Raw genomic sequence first — 18,842 nt, forward strand, 5'->3', positions numbered from 1 at the left:
TTTTTAGAATTTGAGCAACATTTACATTCCTTTGCTTCATTTTCATGGTAGGGAAAATGCACGAGCAAAATTTACAGCCATTATGCATTGTATGTACCTTATCAGACTTAAGGTCAGGTGTCACTATTTTATTCACATGAGCTTTATGTTCTATTTTAAACAAATGATTACCTAATATTCAATTCTTACCTGTACCACTTATCAGCCCAGATTGCTGGTGGGAGACACTCTGGACAATGCTACCATTGCATCCTGGATAACAGACTACTTAACTGGTAGATCACAGTTTGCATGGCTAAAGTATTGTGTATCTGACACAACAGCACAGGAAACTGTACTGGATCCTTTTCTGTTCAATCTGTACCTTTCATAAAGAAGGTAGAGAAAGACATCTGAAGAAATTTTTCAATGATGCTGCCATAATTGGGCATGTCAGTGGTGGACAGGACAATGAATACAGCACACTAGTGAAGGATTTTGTTGAATGGTGCACATTGAACCATCTGCATGTCAACATTAATAAAACAAAGAAGATAAGGGGTTGGTTTCGTCCGTTTATAGGAGATGGACGTCTGAAGCAGAGCTCCGCTAGCAGCGGCTTTATTTTCCCACGTATTTCATATTATTTAGAGGTATCCTATATTTAACCCGACCAAGGAACTTCCACTACAATATACAAGCATGAGTAACAAGAAGAAAAGTCAGAAAGAACCGGAAAAGAAACTTAAAGCTGTATCAAAGTCTGGACAGACTTCCGGCCTGAGTGCAAGTGCAAGGTATGGCCTCACGGAGGCTGACCTGGAACAGGCAGACGAATGCGCAGAATTCCTGGGACCCCGCTCCATTGTATCGTCTCCAGTTGAGAGTGAAAATGGGAGCGAAGGTGCAAGTGATACAGGTCGCGATGGATCGCCGATTTCTGAGGATCATTCGAGACTAGAAAGGGCTCTGCAGGATGTGCTCTCATCTACTCATCGCGAGCCTGCAGCGCCTGCTGTAACAGGAGCTGCATTTCCACTCGCGGAGCACGAAAGCCGAAGTGAACTGTCCGAACTGAAAGAGATGATCGCTACACTGGCCACTGCCATGGTTACGGCCATGAATGAGCTTAAGAAAGATAACACGAATGATCTTAAGAAGGTGACCATTGAGCTCAAGAAGGATAACAAAGATAAGGAAACGCATCTATTTAAACGTTCTGACGTGAACTTTAAAGGCATGTTGGAGAAATTAGTGGAACACATTGAAGAAACTATTTCCAAACTGAAAATGCTTGATGACCATATTAATGACGTTTCAGATCAGCTGGAAGACATTAAGCAGGGACTCACAGCTTGAGTGGATACAGCGGAACAACTGGCGTCTAACGCCGATGAAAAAGCCACAGCTGCGAACTCGGAATGCAAAAAACTTGGAGACAGACTTGCAGCCCTGGAGGATGGGTGCAGAAGAAATAATATAAGAATTGAGGGTATACCTGAGAAACGAGAAAGCTCAAGCACAGTGAAATTTGCAGTAGAATTACTGTCTAAAATAATTGGAGATGACTTTAAACTCGACATTGAGATAGTCACGGCTTATCGCACAAAGATACCAAGCACCTTTAAACCTAGGTCTTTTATTGTCCGCTTCGAGCGACTACGATGTAAGCTTGATGTGATGGCACTTCTCAGACGCAAGCAAGAGATTATATTCGAAAATAATCTTATTCGTATTTTTCCCAACTTCTCACCATCAACAGCTGCAAAACGCAGATCCTACATCGACATTAAAAAGTTGCTACGGAAAGCCGATATCAAATACAGCCTCTTGTATCCCGCCAAACTGAAAGTGGAAGTTCAAGATCAACATTATATTTTCTTAAGCAAAGAAGAAGCTGAAAAAGAACTAAAGAAGCTGTTTCCGACACTTTTTTGAAAGTTAATAAGGAGCCATATTCTATCAAGGCACGGGAAGGACCTATGATCTGCTCTCTGGATCCATGTTTAAAGAGACTGGTATTATAATTATACATCCCTTTTTTTTTTCTTTTCTTTATCTGGACTTTATATGTTTATGTTTTAATCAGAGTTATAGAGTTATAGACGTGAGTGTGAAAATGTGGAAGTAATTAAAGTAGGATTCGTTTTTTTTTTTTTCTCTTCTTTTTTTTTTAAATTTTACTATACCTTAAAGTAGACTGTTTAACTTCATACCCTTGGTTTATTGCTTTTTCTACTATTTATACTATTACCATTATACTATTACAGTAGGAATTACCAGGTTTATCCTAGACTAGTTTTTAAAATCATTCCCAGGGTTGTTTTTCTTTTTTTTTTTTTTAATCTTAATATCTTAATTTAAAAGCGCTGAAGATTATTTCAAGCTTAAATATTGTTAATGAGAACATCTTCGGCAGATAGTATTAAGAATTTAACTGCAAAAGATATCTCTGTTTTAATTCTGTTACGCCGCTGCAGGGTGGGGTTTGTTTTGTTTTGGACGTGCTCTGTCTCTTCGTATGTCAGAGGACTGGAACATCGCGAAGTGGGATCTAGCCTCATGTGGGGAGGCAAAATGGGGGGGTGGGGGGATAAAGGGGGAGAGAAGAAGAGCAGGTTATATCTAATCTATTCTTGTAATTCTTATAATTATAAATATCAATGCAACAATAGGCTAAAATGCAATAACTCATGGGGAATCTTGAAACTAAGATTAAAACTGCCATATTACCAATTAAAACTATAAATGACATTAAAAACTCCATGATGGGACAGTTAACTTTGTGAGCTGGAATGTTAAAGGCCTGAATTACGAATTAAAGAGAAAGAAAGTATGCTCTCACCTAACAGGCTTAAACGCTAAAATAGTATTTCTACAGGAGACCCACTTACTAACCAAGGATCAGTTCAGATTACAAAAAGACTGGACTGGCCAAATGTTCCATTCTAGCTTTATAAAGAAAACTAGAGGGGTGGGAATTCTCATACATAGAACAGTTCCATTTGTAGCATCAGATGTAGTGTCGGACCCTAAAGGGAGATATGTGATCGTCATGGGCAACTTATATAACAGAAAAATGATTTTGATAAATGTTTATGCACCCAATGTTGATGATAAGGAATTCATGCAAAATCTATTTGCATCCATTCCCAATGTGAACACTCATAAAATTATAATGGCTGGGGACTTTAATTGTGTTTTAAATCCACTCTTAGATAGGACTCCTGTGACAGGGGGGACAACATCTAATACTGCAAAGATAATTACACAGTTTTTGAATGATCACAACTTATCAGACCCCTGGAGGTTTCTTAACCCAAACTCAAGAACATATTCGTTCTACTCACCAGCTTTGCGCATACTGAGCTCGAGTGAATTCTCTGCATTGCTACCTTCCACTCCTTTTTTGATATGTAAAGGGAGAGATCCTTTTCCCATTGTCTTCTTGGATCTTTGAAAGGAAGGAACTGTAAAATGGTTTTATATATTGCAGAGATGCTGTCTAAGTCCTTGAAACTGATGAATATATTTTCCAGCATAGAGAGAGGAGGGAGGTGAGGAAAATTGGGCAGGCTCTGTTTAACAAAGTTTGTAATTTGAAGATAGTGAAAGAAATGTGTTGCTGGAAAGTTAAATTTAGAATGTAATTGTTCGTAGGATGCAAAAAAATTGTCTATGTATAGATCTCTAAGTTATTTAATCCCAAATGTTTTCCAGACATTAAAAACTGTATATGTTTTCGAGGGTTGAAAAAGGTGGTTCTCGTGCAGAGGTGCCACTGATAAAAGATTCTCTATCTTAAAATGCTTCCTACATTGGTTCCATATTCTGAGTGAGTGAAGCACAATTGGGTTATTGGTGATAATTTGCATTTATTGGGGTGCAAAGCAAGGAATATAAAGAGGAACTGCAGGATTTTATTTCTATTGCAGGCCAAGCCTGCATATGTTCATCTATTTGTGTCAATGTCCAGGTTTTTATATGTTGTATGTTTGCCGCCCAGTAGTAAAACTGAAAGTTAGGTAGAGCCATTCCACCTTCTGCCTTTGGCCTTTGTAGGGTTGCTCTTTGGATACGTGGATGTTTTGAATTCCAAATAAATGTGGTTATGGTTGAATCTAATTTCTTAAAGAACGATTTATTGATGTATATTGGAATATTTTGAAATAAAAAGAGAAGTTTAGGGAGGATATTCATCTTAACAATGTTAATTCTTCCAGCTAAAGTGAGATGAAGGGTTGACCATCTATGCAAGTCTTGCTTGATTTTTTCCATACAGACAGCGACATTTTGTTGATAAAGAGCTTTATACTTACTTGTGATGTTTACCCCTAGATATTTGAACTGATCTGCAATGATAAAAGAGAAGGTGTCCAATCTAATATTGTATGCTTGAGAATTCACTGGAAAGAGCACACTTTTAGTCAAATTAATTCTGAGACCAGAAATATTTTGAAATTATGTTAGTGCTGTTAGGACTGCAGGCACAGTATTTTGTGAGTCTGATATATACAGTACCATATCATCTGCATATAGAGAAATTTTCTGTTCAAGTCCTTCTCTGATAATCCCCTTTATCTCATAAGCATTTCGACAGTGAGCTAAAAGTAGTGGTGACAGGGGGCATCCTTTTCTGGTACCACATTCTAGTTTAAAGTAATCTGAATTAATGTTGTTAATACAAATTGAAGCTTCTGGATTGGTATACAGAAGTTTGATCCATGCACAAATGTTCGGGCCAAACCCAAATTTCTCCAATGTAATGAAAAAGTAGTTCCATTCAATCATATCAAATGCTTTTTTCTGTATCCAAGGGTAATAAAATCTCTGGGATGTTTGACTTTGCGGCCGAGTATATTACATTAAACAGGTATTGAAGATTGGGCGCTAAATTTCTGCCTTTAATAAGTCAAGTTTGATCTTGTGATATTACTGAAGGCAGCACTTTCTCCATCCTTCTAGCTAGGACTTTGGAGAGTATCTTAACATCATTATTCAGAAGTGAAATTGATCTGTATGATGCACATTGTAATACATCCTTATTTTGTTTAGGAAAGACGGTGATTAATGCTTGACGAAATAGTTTGAGGTAGAATTTTATTATCTCTAGCTTATATGAATGTTGCTAATAGGAGGGTAGCTAGCTGAGTGGAGAACTTCTTATAAAATTCAGCAGGGTAGCCATCGGGGCCTGCTGCTTTCCCACTCTGAAGTGACTTTATAGCATCTAATAATTCTGATAGTGCCAACGGTTTATCCAATTCCTCTGTACTAAGAGTATCTATTTGTGGTGTCTCTAATGCATCCAGAAATGCATTAGATTATGTCTTGTCTTTTTTAAACTCAGTAGAATATAAGGATTTATAGTAGTCTCTAAATGTATGCATTATATTTGTATGGTCACTGATTATGTCTCTGTTTGTGTTGGTAATTGCTGGGATTGCATTGCGAACTTCTTGCTTGTGGATTTGTTGAGCTAAGAGCTTATTAGCTTTCTCTCCGTGTTCATAGTAATAATGTCTTGATTTAAAAATGAGTTGTTCATTTTCTTTAGTTGTTAAGAGGTTGAGCTCTGAATGCAGAGCCTGCCTTTTCCTATGAAGAGCCTCACTTGGACACCATGAGAGTTTTATAATAAGATACTTCATTTAGATAGTGATTGTTCTGCTTGCTGTTTAATTATTTGTGAACAGGCAGAAAAAAAACCCCACAAAGCGACTATCCACCACCAATATATATATATATATATATATATATATATATATATATATATATATATATCTTCCTCTTCTTCTTCTTTCAGCTGCTTCCATTTAGAGGTTGCCACAGTGGATCATCTGTCTCCATTTATCCCTTCTTTCGTATCATTTTCTACCACACCAACTGCCTTCATGATCTCCCATACCATATCCATAAACCTCCTCTTTGGCCTTCCTCTTTTCCTCTTGCCTGGTGGCTCCATCCTCAACATTCTTTTCCCAATGTACCCCTCATCTTCTAATATACTCATTTCTAATCCTGTCTACACTTATTATTTCTAGTAAAAATCATATCATCTTCCAGCTTTGCCTATTGTCTTTTCGTCAGTGCTTCTGTCTTCAAACCATACAGCATAGCCGGTCTTATGTCTGGTTTATAAACTTTCCTTTTCACTCTTGCAGTTACTCTTCTATCACACATCACTCCTGTCACTCTTCTCCACCCAGTCCACCCTGCCTGCACTCTCTTCTTCGCCTCTGCCACACTCTGCATTGCTTTGGACTGTTGAACCCAAATATTTAAATTTGCCAACCATCACCTCCTACTGCTCCTAGCAGTCACATCTTTCCACCACCTTTCCTCTCACTTACACACATGTACTCCATCTTACTCCTAGTGACTCTCATTCTGATTCTCTTCTGTGTGCACCTCCACCTCTCCAGGTTCACCTCAACCAGCTGTCTACTCTCACTAAAGATCAAAATGTCATCCGCAAATATTAGCATGGTCCACAAAGACTCCTGTCTGACCTCATCTGTCAAACTGTCAATCATCAATGCAAACAGGAAAGGGCTCAGGGCCCATCCTTGATGTAATCCCACTCTCACTTTGAACCAGGCTGTCATTCCAACTGTAAACCTCACCACAATCATACTGTCCTCGTACATATTCTGTACGACTTTCACATACCTTTCTGCTACTCCCAAATTCATCATACAGTACCATAACTTCTCTCTTGGTACCTTCTCATACGTTTTCTCTAAGTCCACAAACACGCAGATGCAATTCCTTCTGACCTCAGTACTTCTCCATCAACACTCTTAAAGCAAACATTACATTACAGTACTTTTTTTCTGGCATGAAACCATATTGCTGCCCACAGATCACTAATTATCCTCTCAGCCTTGCATCCTTGACTCTTTTCTTATCTTCATGGGAAATATACCTTCATATATATGTGGGAAATATAATGTCTCTATAGTTGACTTTTTGCATTGAGAAGGACAGTCTGTGACAGTCCATAAAGTGTTTGCCAGTTTGTGTGCTATCTTGATCCCTGATCTGGTCAGGACACGCGCTGTACTTTCTGACACTCCAAAAGTCGACTACAGATAAAAGAAATGCAGTTTACAGTATTCCATTCAGTTCATGCCCAGCAGTATATGTGGGACAAACTTCTAAAATACTCTCAACATGTATACACAAACATTGCAATCCCGTCAGAAGGAAAGAACCATAATCTGAGTTATACACGTACAAGTTTTACAGGGACACTGTGAAAGTAAAATTCAGGGCCAATGCTAAGACTGCCAGAGAGCTGTTTGAATCGTGGCTCTCTAATGAAAATGCCATTAACAGACACTTGGACTTGAACCAAGCATATGCAGGCTTAAAAAGAAGAACATCTAAATAACAGAAAAGACTTTAAGACTTACTAATCCACCCCCCTTACAACCTCATCCTCCATCCCCAGCCTTCACCAGCAATATACAGTATTAGTGTATGTCTAATCACTTTTCTCTGATGATGACACCTGGCAGTTTGTCAAAAGCTTAGGAATAAAAAACTATTTTAAGATGCCTGGCTCATTTTATTCCTTTATGGATCTCCAGCTAAAAATATGCAAACTGTGTCACATACCTTTGCTTCCATTCATATATACTGAAACATTAAATAAGAAAATTTTTGACTTAATCCATCTTAAGGCCATAACGACTTGAGGCGGTCCCAGTAGTATCAGACACAATACAGAAACTAACATTTTAAAAGGAGCATTAGTACGCTGCAAGACCACCTCATGATCATAATAAGCACAAGAGTTCAGTGAACCTAGCACACTTGTCTTTGGAATGTGAGTGAAACACTGGTTCTACACAGGTGTATCAAAAATTTGTAGACATGCACATCAGTCAAGTACATAGCAATGGAAATATAACTTTTAACATTCTGTAAATTTGGAACTCCTTCAAAATTTCCAAAGTATCCATCTATCACCTTACCTAGATAAGGCAAAACTAAGGCATACACTGACAGTGTGACCAATGACAAAAACATTCATTAAAAAAAGAACATGTTGTTATTTGACATAGGTTGTATAGACAAACAGAAACTTAAATGTTAAGAAAAGGGAGTCAATAATCAGATAAACTTTTATAATGGAGAAAAACAAGAAAGGAAATAAGAGAGTGCTTATTTATCTGAAATTCTTTATTAAAAATACTTTAACTGTTTAATGAGAAGGTTTTTCCTTTTTTTAGGTTAAGTTCTGATAAGAAGTATACGGCAGCCTTTCACTCATAAGCACTGAGGCATCTAGTATGTCTCGAAATTGACACAAGCTCTAGAATTGACATACTGCAATCAAATATATATATATAATCAAATATATATCGAGCACATCTGTCTCACTTAAAATTGTCCAAAATGTTTCCAGGGCAAGATCCAGCCTGCGAATGCTGCAATCAAGCTCCAGCCTCACTGGGTCACATGCTTTGGGCCTGCACCAAATTTTGGATTTTTCAAATGTTAATTTTTTCCCCTGTGCTTAAAACTCATTAAAAAAAGTGTTTTTAGCGAGCGGTTCCTAGCACTATAGCGCGAACTTTTGCAGTGTTAGTTTTCTCTGTTGTTAAAGGTTTTCTCAGTGTTATTCAATGTTTTTACATTTATTTTACCAAAACTAAAAATATATATATATATATATATATATATATATACATACAGTTCGTACGGTCTGGAACGGATTAATTGTATTTACATACAATCCTATGGGAGAAATTGCTTCGGTTCACGACCAACTCGGTTTACGACCACAGTTTTGGAACAAATTATGGTCGTGAACCGAGGTTCCACTGTATTAGCTGGTTTTCATGAGTAAAAGCAGGAATGTTCAGTGTGTTAAATTAAATTCTATTATTTATTCTATCCCTAACTGTCCCATGGTTACTTTATCCAAATTGTGATCTCACTCTTTTGACCTCTTGATTTGTTTTGATTGGGTCTCTGTCTTTTTGACCGTCTTCTAGTTATTGTTTTTATTCTCGAAACAATCTTTAGGCACATGTTGTGTCCCAATATTCCAACAATGAGGTTTTTCGGTTCTTTGAAAGTTTTATGTTTTGACATTTGGTCTTTTTAACATTTGCTCTTGATTTTTAGACTTTGTTTTAGGATAGTGGATTAGGTTTGAATTATCTTAATTTCCTCTGGTTCTCCTTTTCTGTGTAATTTGATACTCTTTTTTAAAGCTTTTTGTATAGTTTTTTTTTTTTTTAAATTCTGATCTTCATTACACTTTATTTTGAATACTTAGAATTTATTTTTAGACCACTTCTGTTTGAAATTTGAAAAAAAAAATTATTTTCAAATTTTGAAAAATCTTTATTTAATATAATTTAAATATTAATAGTCTCATGACTGTCACAGTTTTTTCATATTTTTCCCTCTTTTTATTGGTAAATCATAATATTGCACTATATGATTATACTAATTCCCCCCAAAATAAACCTGTATAAGGTATGTCTACTGTGAATCAGTGTTTATTTTAAAAAAATCTAAATAAAAACAAATGTGAAGCAGACGCATCAGTCTTTCAATCTTTCTTATTTATATCTTAATAAAGTAATTTAACTAATCATTCTAATTAACAACTTTTTAAAATAATCACAAATACTAATAAAAAAGGTTTACTTTCCTTTTAAATACAAGAAATAAAAGTTCAACCTTAACCAGAAGTTGAAAATGTCAGTTACAAAGGTAATATTGTGACAATGATGGAAGTAAAACAAGAATGCATCCTCATCATTATCATTTTCTTTCTAGTTTTTTAGTAACACCCTGAGCTGGCTGACTAACGTTCTCTCAGATACTTCCAGCATAACTGAGATAAATTTTTTTTCTAGCATGCCTTGGGGCTGCACCTTGGTCATCTCGTGGTTGTCCATGCCTTTTACAACTCTAATAGGAGGTCCCAAGGGGGCATTGTAACTACATGCCCAAACCGCTGCAAATGGGTCCTGTTGAATTGGAGAAGCAGATGTGCTACTCTGAGGTTGTCCCATATTGCTGAGCTCCTTACTGTGTTATGCAGATTCAAAGGAAAAAATTACATAGGAGCCTCAGTTGGGCCACTTGCTTTCTCATTCTTTCAGTCACTACAAAGTTGAAGTCAATCACTAACTTTTAGCCCATGGTATTCTGGTACTGGGTACACTTATAAACAATCTTAGGTTCGAACATAATGTTTGATATGGACAATCCATGACCATCACAGAAAACCAGTAGCAATTCAGTGATCATTAAAGTTTCGCAGTGGGATTTCAGAGTCAGTAGATGGTTTCATTTTGAACACTAAATCCAATGTTTCTAAATAGGTCAAATGCTCTAAATAGTTGCGTAAGTGAATAAGCAAACAACAATGAAAGTCCCTGCAATTTGAAGCTGTAGTGAAGTGATCTGTTCATCCACCATAAAATATCTCAATTGTACAGCATCCAGATGGTAGATTATAAGTACTGTATACCTAGGACCTTACTTGTGATCCACCTATGATTGAGAAATTTGGTTCCAGACCATTGTTGTGCCTAGAGGCGGACCCTATTTTTCTAACTTTTGTAGGAGTTTCACCTCCTGCCTTACTAGAGCAGCAATGTTCTGCATCCCAACAGCTGGCTTCCATTGGTACAGTCTAGTTTGCCTGTCAAATAACTGCCATTGCACCAAGCCCTCAGTCTTTGTTTTTTATGCAGCAAGTTTACATGGTGGCTGAACAGAGATTTTTCAGGCTGAGCCACATGGCACTTGCCACTTCCAGGCCTGATTCCAGGAAAGGGTCCTGATATCCCTGTTCTAGGCAAAATTGTCGTAGGTTTAATTAAAACATTCAAGACAGTCAAATTATAAATTGTTCTTTGTTTTGCAGTTCCTTTTGCTTGTTTTCCATTGCCAGGGTCACACACCTATAGACAACATAAAGTAGCTCTAAGTATTAATGGGACCTGCAAGCCTCCATGCCACCACAAGGTCACAATCCTATGAAGGTAAAATGAGAACTGCAAAGAGAATACTGGAGTGAAATTAGAAATTTGTAATATTGTAAGACCTGATTAATTTCTTTTTTCATTTTATTTACTTTTTTTAGCAGATGCCAGCAGGGTAGTTTCATTCCTTGTCAGCTGGTTAAAATCTTCTGAAATTATTAAACATTTCCCACTGAGACTGAGAGAATGTATGATAATACATTCCCAGTACAATAAATCAGGGATGTGAAGTGAAAAAAAACCCTGTAAACAGCTAGTTACTTTGTAGTTGCGAAAAAGTACATATATTCATTGAAATAGATTCTAATGTAATATAGTAATTGCAAAAAAGAAAAAAAAATAAACGGGAAAGCTAGCCAAAAGGAAATTGAATGCATAGTTATGGCAAATGTCATATTACAAATGGTCCAAGTTGCAAGTTGCAAGCAGAATCTTCTTTGCCTTGTCAGAACATGGTATGACTCACAATCATATTTCAAAACGATGTTGGGATCAGTCTGCTTAGCTCTTTTTATGCTTCATTTGGAGAGGTAAAAATATAAAACTCACTTTTAATTTGGCACAGTATAGAGGCTATATCTGATATCAGCACTGCATAGACACTGTTTAATGCTGCAGTATGCAGTGTATTTAGCAGTTGTTGTATGGGAGAAATCTGGGAAAATACAAAGCGGTTATTTTCAAATATAATCTCCACTCTCTGTCTGAGAAGTGACATGAAATTTTGTTTGGCCTGTAGTTTGTTGAAATAGACAATATGATAGGCTGCTGAGATTTCTGTATCCAATTTGAAGTCCTCTTCAGTTATTTTGGAGAATAGTTCAGTTTTGAATTTCATTGGGTTTAGACTTTCACATTTTTCAAGAAGACCTTCAATTCTGATGTTGTTCCTTCTCTATCTTTCTCCCAGTGCAGCCAGTTGATCAGCAAGCACTTTCCATGCTGATTTTGGAGCTGTTGCCTTTTTATCAGCAGCGGAAGTTGATTGTTCAACTATTTCAATACGAGGCATATATATTTGTTTAACGTCTTCAGCAAGTACTCTAATTTTACTCCATAACTCGCTCGAATTTTCCTGTATTTTTTCATCAATTTTTCCTGAATTTCTGTAAAGGCTGTAGTAAACTTATTTCTTAAACTTTTCTCTATGTCTTTTATATCTTGATGCTGTTTATCACTCTTCTTGTTTAGATCCATTATTTCTTTGTTTATATTGGTCTTTATTTAATTTATTTTTTTGGGGGGGGGGGGGAGAGAACGAGAGCTGTACTATTTCTTATTTATCCTTTCTACCCCAAGAACTGTTAATACCAACACAACAATAGGCTTCATATCCATAACACCTGGCACTAATATGAATGCTAGGTCAAAGCTATCATATGTAAAAATGTACTCCCTTGACCTAAGACTGCAAAATGTTGACAAAATTTAGAAGCAATATTTTTATGACCAAACAATGAACTTTGTGAGTTGGAATGTCAAAGTTCTCAATCATGAATTAAAGAGAAAGAAAGTATTCACTCACTTAACAGTTTTAAATACCAAGATAGTATTTTTACAAGAGACTCACATAATAAGTAAGGACCAGTCTCGGTTGCAAAGGGATTGGATTGGTCAACTTTTTTTCTCTGGCTATGCAAAGAAAACTAGAGGTGTGGGAATCTTAATACACAGAACAATCCCATTTGTAGCGTCAGACGTAATATATGATCCTGAAGGGCAATATGTCATAGTGATGGGCAATTTATTTAATGCTAAAATGATTCTGATAAATATTTATACACCTAACATGGATGATAGAGATTTCATACAAAATGTATTCTCATCTATTCCTAATGTGAACACTCATAAAATTATAATTGTGTTTTAAATCCAGACTTGGATAGGTCTTCAGCTACAGTGGTGATAACATCTAATACTGCAGTTTGTAATGGATCAGAACATATCAGCTCCATGGAGGTTATTAAATCCTAACCTTACAGCATACAGTATTCTTTCTTCTCACAAGTTCATCATTGTTACTCAAGAATTGATTATTCACAGACAATAATTTTTTGCCCATTATCAATTCGTGTAAGTATGACACTATAGTTATCTCCAACCACACCCTTCTGATCATGGAACTTAACTTACTATGTCTGACATACTTATCTTGTAGCTGGCATCTTAGCTGATCAGCACTGTATAGAATTAATATCCAAGCAAATTGGTTCTTTTCTGGAGATAAATGAATCCCTAGAGGTCTCTGCAGATATACTCTGGGAAACTCTGAAGGCTTTTTAAATAAATTGGAAATCAAGAAGGTGTCTGAGTTAATCAGTGAAATTACCAGAATAGATCTAGAATACAGCAGGTCTCCAAATGAGGCACTTTATAGGAAAGACAGGTTCTGCAATCAGAATTTAAACTCTTGACTACTAACAAAACAGAACAGCTCATCTTTAAATTGCGACATCATTATTATGAACACAGAGAAAGGCCAACAGGATTTTAGCTCAACAAACCCACAGGGAAGAAGTCTGGAATGCAATAACAGTAATTGCAAACATAGACGGAGGTAAAATCATAGACCATAAAGATATAATTCATACATATAGAGAGTACTATAAGTCCTTATATTCCACTCAGTCTAAAGAAGATAAGACATAATCTAATGAGTTATTTTACTCACTACAGATACCACAGCTAAATACTATTAGTGCTGTGGAATTGGGTAAACCTCTAACACTCTCAGGGCTATAAACTCACTTCAAAGTGGGAAAGCAGCCAGCCCTGATGGCTGCCCAGTGGAATTTTATAAAAACTTTTCAAATAAGTTACTGCCACTATTTTAGCAACTTTGCAGAAGCTAAAGACAACAAAAGTCTACCTGAAACGTTTCACCAAGCATTAATTTAAATCATTCCTGAGAAAAAAAGGGCCTACTACAATGTGAATCATACAGACCAGTCTCACTCCTGAATAATAATGTTAAGATACTCTCCAAAGTTCTAGCTAGAAGGACTGAGAAAGTGCTTCCTTCTGTAATATCACCAAACCAAGACCAAACTGGATTTATTAAGGTAGACACTTAGCTTCTAATCTTTGATGTTTGTTTAATATAATATATTAACCCATTAAATCTAATACCCCAGAGATCTTACTAGATCTTGGATAGAGAAAAACAATTTGGCATGGTTGAATGGGACTACCTACAACAACAACAACAAAAACATTTATTTATGCAGCATGTTTTCATACAAATGATGTAGCTCAAAGCGCTTTACAAGATGAAGAAAGAAAAAGGAAAAATATGAAAATAAGATTAGGCAGTACTAAGTAACAAAGAATAAAGTAAGGTCCGATGGCCAGAAAAAAAAAGAGACACATTGGGAAAAAAGCACGAAATGTAAACTTTAATCACGTAGTTTATTTTGTCACTAAAGTGGAACATCATAAACTTCATCTTAAAATTGTTTAATTTACTAGTTTCTCAAATCCCATCGTAACTAAAGTAGTACGTTAAATGCTTTGTTTTGTATTTGATCTTCTATGTGCTCTATGTGTGTGAATCACTACGTGCTTCCGAGCTTTTCTGTTCCTCCAACAGGACACAGAATCCATTACATTCGTAACATTACAGCTCTCTGAATAATTAAAATACTGAGATGTATATTTGATATCATTCTCATGATGATAGGAGTTAAAGCATGTTATTAAACATGGGAACATGGTGGCGCAGTGATTGTTCATGCCTCATGCAAGATGCTTGCCGTGCCATGCGCGACCTTCGATGAAATACTTTATTGTAGCAGTACAGTCTCTTTCAAACGTACTAACCCCCAATTCCTGTCCTTACTTTTCTTTCTCCAAATACCCAATTGCCATACAATCAGCTCTGTAATAGACATTAAGCCATCTGTAAGCTTAGAACGGCGATTCTTCAAAACTTTTAAGGAACATTGAAATATCTTCGTGGTACGTGTTTAATTATTCTATCCATCTATCCTTCCAGTGTTGCGCCAGCACCAGCAAGAATACAGTGAGAGGCAGGAACAATCCATGAACGGTGCGCCGGCTCCTCACTAGCGCTGCAGCACCGTGTCCTCACATGTTTAATTATTAACAATATAGACTATTTAAATGAAGTTAAAGTTTTATCTGTATAATTTAATAAACATATTTTGCTGCATTTCATCTTAAAAATTATATCGTCATCATATGTAAATACGTGCTTTATAAAGTGGCTCAGGTTGTGAAATATTATAAGTGTAGTGCAAGTTTACAGTGAGGTAATTGTACTTATAAGTACAAACAGTTCTACAAGGAGCACTTGATGGACTGATTGAGTGCATTTATAGTTCTTGGGATGAAATTGTTTCTGAACCGCGAGGTCCGTACAGGAAAGGTTTTGAAGCGTTTGTCATATGAGAGCAGTTCAATAGACAGCATGGGTGAGGCAGCGTGTGCTTGATGCTGTATACTGATAATTCTCTTTCCAATCAGCTGCTGTAGATCTGTGATACCCCACTCAGATATAGGGATATAAATACTCCGAGTGATGCAGTGAGAGTAATATGGAAAAAGATGATCCACTGTGGCAACCCCTAACGGGAGCAGCTGAAAGAAGAAAAAGAAGGTGCAGTGAGAGTAACAAGGCCAAATCAGCTATGGTATTTGGAATACTTTGGCTATTCCCTGGACCATTATATTGTTACAGGTTAATTACAATCAGATGCCTTAAACTAATAAACAATATGCAGTTAGTTTCAGTGTATATGATAAAGCTGTGTCATGGATGTGGATCTAAAAAAGAAAGTGTAACCACACAGGAACAGTAGCACTGCTTTAATGCTAGGTGCTGCCAGTTTGCAAAACTGAGCAGAGAACTTGCGTATGCCAGGGCTGGAGCTACCGTGAAAATGTGTGTGGCTTTACACCAAGTTTAGGTTTTATACATCGCGATTTGAGCATGGAAACATTCGTACACAACATTTTTGTGCGTACGCACCGTTTGTACATGAGGCCCCTGGACATCAACAAAAATTGATGAACATATTCAAACCTGGTCTACAATAGAATTAAAATCTTTAAGTACTCTTTATATTCCCTGCTATGTGCTCCAGTAAATGCAAACTATTGCCACTACACTAATAATCCAATTGCCCATTGTTTTGTCTTGGTAGAGTAATATATTACTCTACTTTCCACTTTTTGTCAGAATGCCTCAAATCTCAGACTTACCACTTTTTATGAGGTATTGTACCATATAACTTCTCCCCACCTTCCCTTCTACATCTATAACCTCAGGCAATTAGGTGTAGTAAAAGACAAGCAGGAGTTTAGTTACACTTTAAATAATGTATTATTGATAATATTCATGAAGAATAACAATATGAAAAGTACATTTGAATAATGGCAACCATACAACCTGATAAATGGTGATGTGTAGTTTCAGGCAGCACACAGACTTGTTAGTTATTTAAAATGTCTCTAGTTAAGACCTCATTTTTAGTCAGCTTTCTTCAGAACAGGCCACATGCCCATCTCAATATGGCTGCTGAGCTGTGCTCTTCACTGTATTTTCCTTTTCAGTTCATGGTGTGTGAGATGGTCTTTCATCAGCTTCGTAAGAGAGATAGAGAGGACTAAATCAAGAAAATGTATACATTTTCTGTCCAACCCCTACAGCCAATAGGGTGTCATGGTACTTAAAGGCTTCTGATACAAGCCAGTTCCAAACAGCCATACTTCAGACCAATGGGGCAGAGAATACCTTCACACCTGCCCCCATTAAGCCTGCCAGCTGGGCAGTCTGACTTTCCTGTGGGGGTTGATTGAGAGAATCCTGCAGAGAAACATTTCTCAAGCTTGTTTGAGGCACTTTCCCCGACCTTATCGTAAAATTCACTATCCTGACTTAGTGTTAGGGGGTAAACATGAATGCTTTTTACTAATGAAATACTAATATTACATCGCTTTGCCTAAGTTAAAAATAAAGACATACAAAATATTTATCAACTTGTATGAAACATTTCACACCACAACACCCTTCATTCACTCAGAATATGGATCCAATGTAGGAAGCACTTTACGACAAAGAAGCTCTTATCTACTGTACCTCTACATGACAACCACTCTTTTCCACCCTCTTAAACATACACAGGGCTTAAAACATTTAGAAACTTCTACATCAATAATGTTTTTACATCCTGTGAGCAATTAAGCTTCAAAGTTAACTTTTCATCAACACAATTTTTCCACTACTTTCAAATAGAAACTTTGGCAAATGGAACCTGCCTAATTTTCCTCATCTTCCACCTATTTCTATTCAAGAAGAAAATTGATCAGTCAGATAGCATCTTCACAATTTATAAAAACATTTTAAAGTCCTTATCTTTCAAAGATTACACTGCACAATCAGAAAAGGCTCTTTCACTTAACATTTCAGAAAAGGATTGGAAGGCAGCCATGCACAGAATACAATTTAGTTCCATATGCGCAAAGCACTCAATTGTTCAACTTAAAATCTTCTTTTGAGCACATTTGTCTCATTTAAAATTGTCCAAAATGTTTTTAGGGGAATATTCAACCTGTGAATGTTGTAATCAAGTTCCAGCCTCACTGGGACACATGTTGTGGGCGTCCACCAAATTAACATAATTTTGGACAAAAACCTTTGAATGCCTTTCTGACAGCCTTGGTGTCACAATCCCTTCTAACCTATTAACAGTTATGTTTGGTGGACTCCTGGATGGGCTTAAAGTGGAGAAGGACAAAGAAATCATAATTGCCTTTACCTCACTACTAGCATGTAGAATTATCTTGCTCAACTGGAAAAATCCAACCCAATCATCTTTAAGTCAGTAGGTAACTAATGTCCTATACTATCTGAAATTGGAAAAAATGTAATTCTCACTCAGGGGATCTGTTCAAAACTTTTTTAAAATATGGCAGAGATCTAATCAATAACAATATAGAATAATCTATATAGTGGAAAAGGATACTCTTCCTTCCTTGCTTTTTCAAAGATTAGCTTTGTTGGCTGGCTCTCTTCTCTTTCTTTCTTTTGGGTTGGGGTTGAATTTTGGTTTTATTAAGTTTGATTTGAGTGTATGGAGTGTTATTTGCTTTTAATTAAAATTAATAAAAAAATCTCCTGTAATTGTTTATAGCAATGGCTATTAAGTGCTATTGTCTATAATTTTAAAAACAAAACAAACAAAAAAACTTCAAATTTTAAAAGTATAATAGTTTAAATGAAATTATCTAATTTATCTGCAGTTATTCCAGGCAACATTGGCCATTAGGTGGTAACCATCTATAGTCAGTGAGCTACTTCATTACTGTATCCATCTATGCACACAACATTCAGGTCCAATTTGAAATTGCCAACTAATTCACACATTGGGGATGTGGGAGAATATCACAAAGACAAAGAGTGAACATATAAACTCCATATAAACAATAAATAGGTGTGAAATTCCAGTCCAAGATATTTGGCCCATAAGTGATCAGAACAATACTTTATCCCTCTGAGCTGCCCACTTTCACAGCAGCTTATTTGAATTTGTGTGTAAGCTTTAATGTCTGTTTAGTAAATATAAAGAAGACTAAAATTGGATTTTATTTTTAGATTAGGTTTATATTTTAAACATGTATTTTAGAGAATAAATCTTACTTTATGTTTTCTAATTTATTAGCAAAAGAATTCATTATTCTTTAACTTTTTTTTTAAATAACAGCCCGTGTTTCCTTTGTGTGCTTAAGCCACTATTATGATACCACTTGCAGGTCCAAACATTTGATTTGCCACCTTTCTGTACTGTCATTCTGTGATACAATGAACAGCTGTTCTGTGAA

The sequence above is a fragment of the Erpetoichthys calabaricus genome, chromosome 13 (genome assembly GCF_900747795.2).
Source record: "Erpetoichthys calabaricus chromosome 13, fErpCal1.3, whole genome shotgun sequence".
NCBI lineage: Eukaryota > Metazoa > Chordata > Cladistia > Polypteriformes > Polypteridae > Erpetoichthys > Erpetoichthys calabaricus.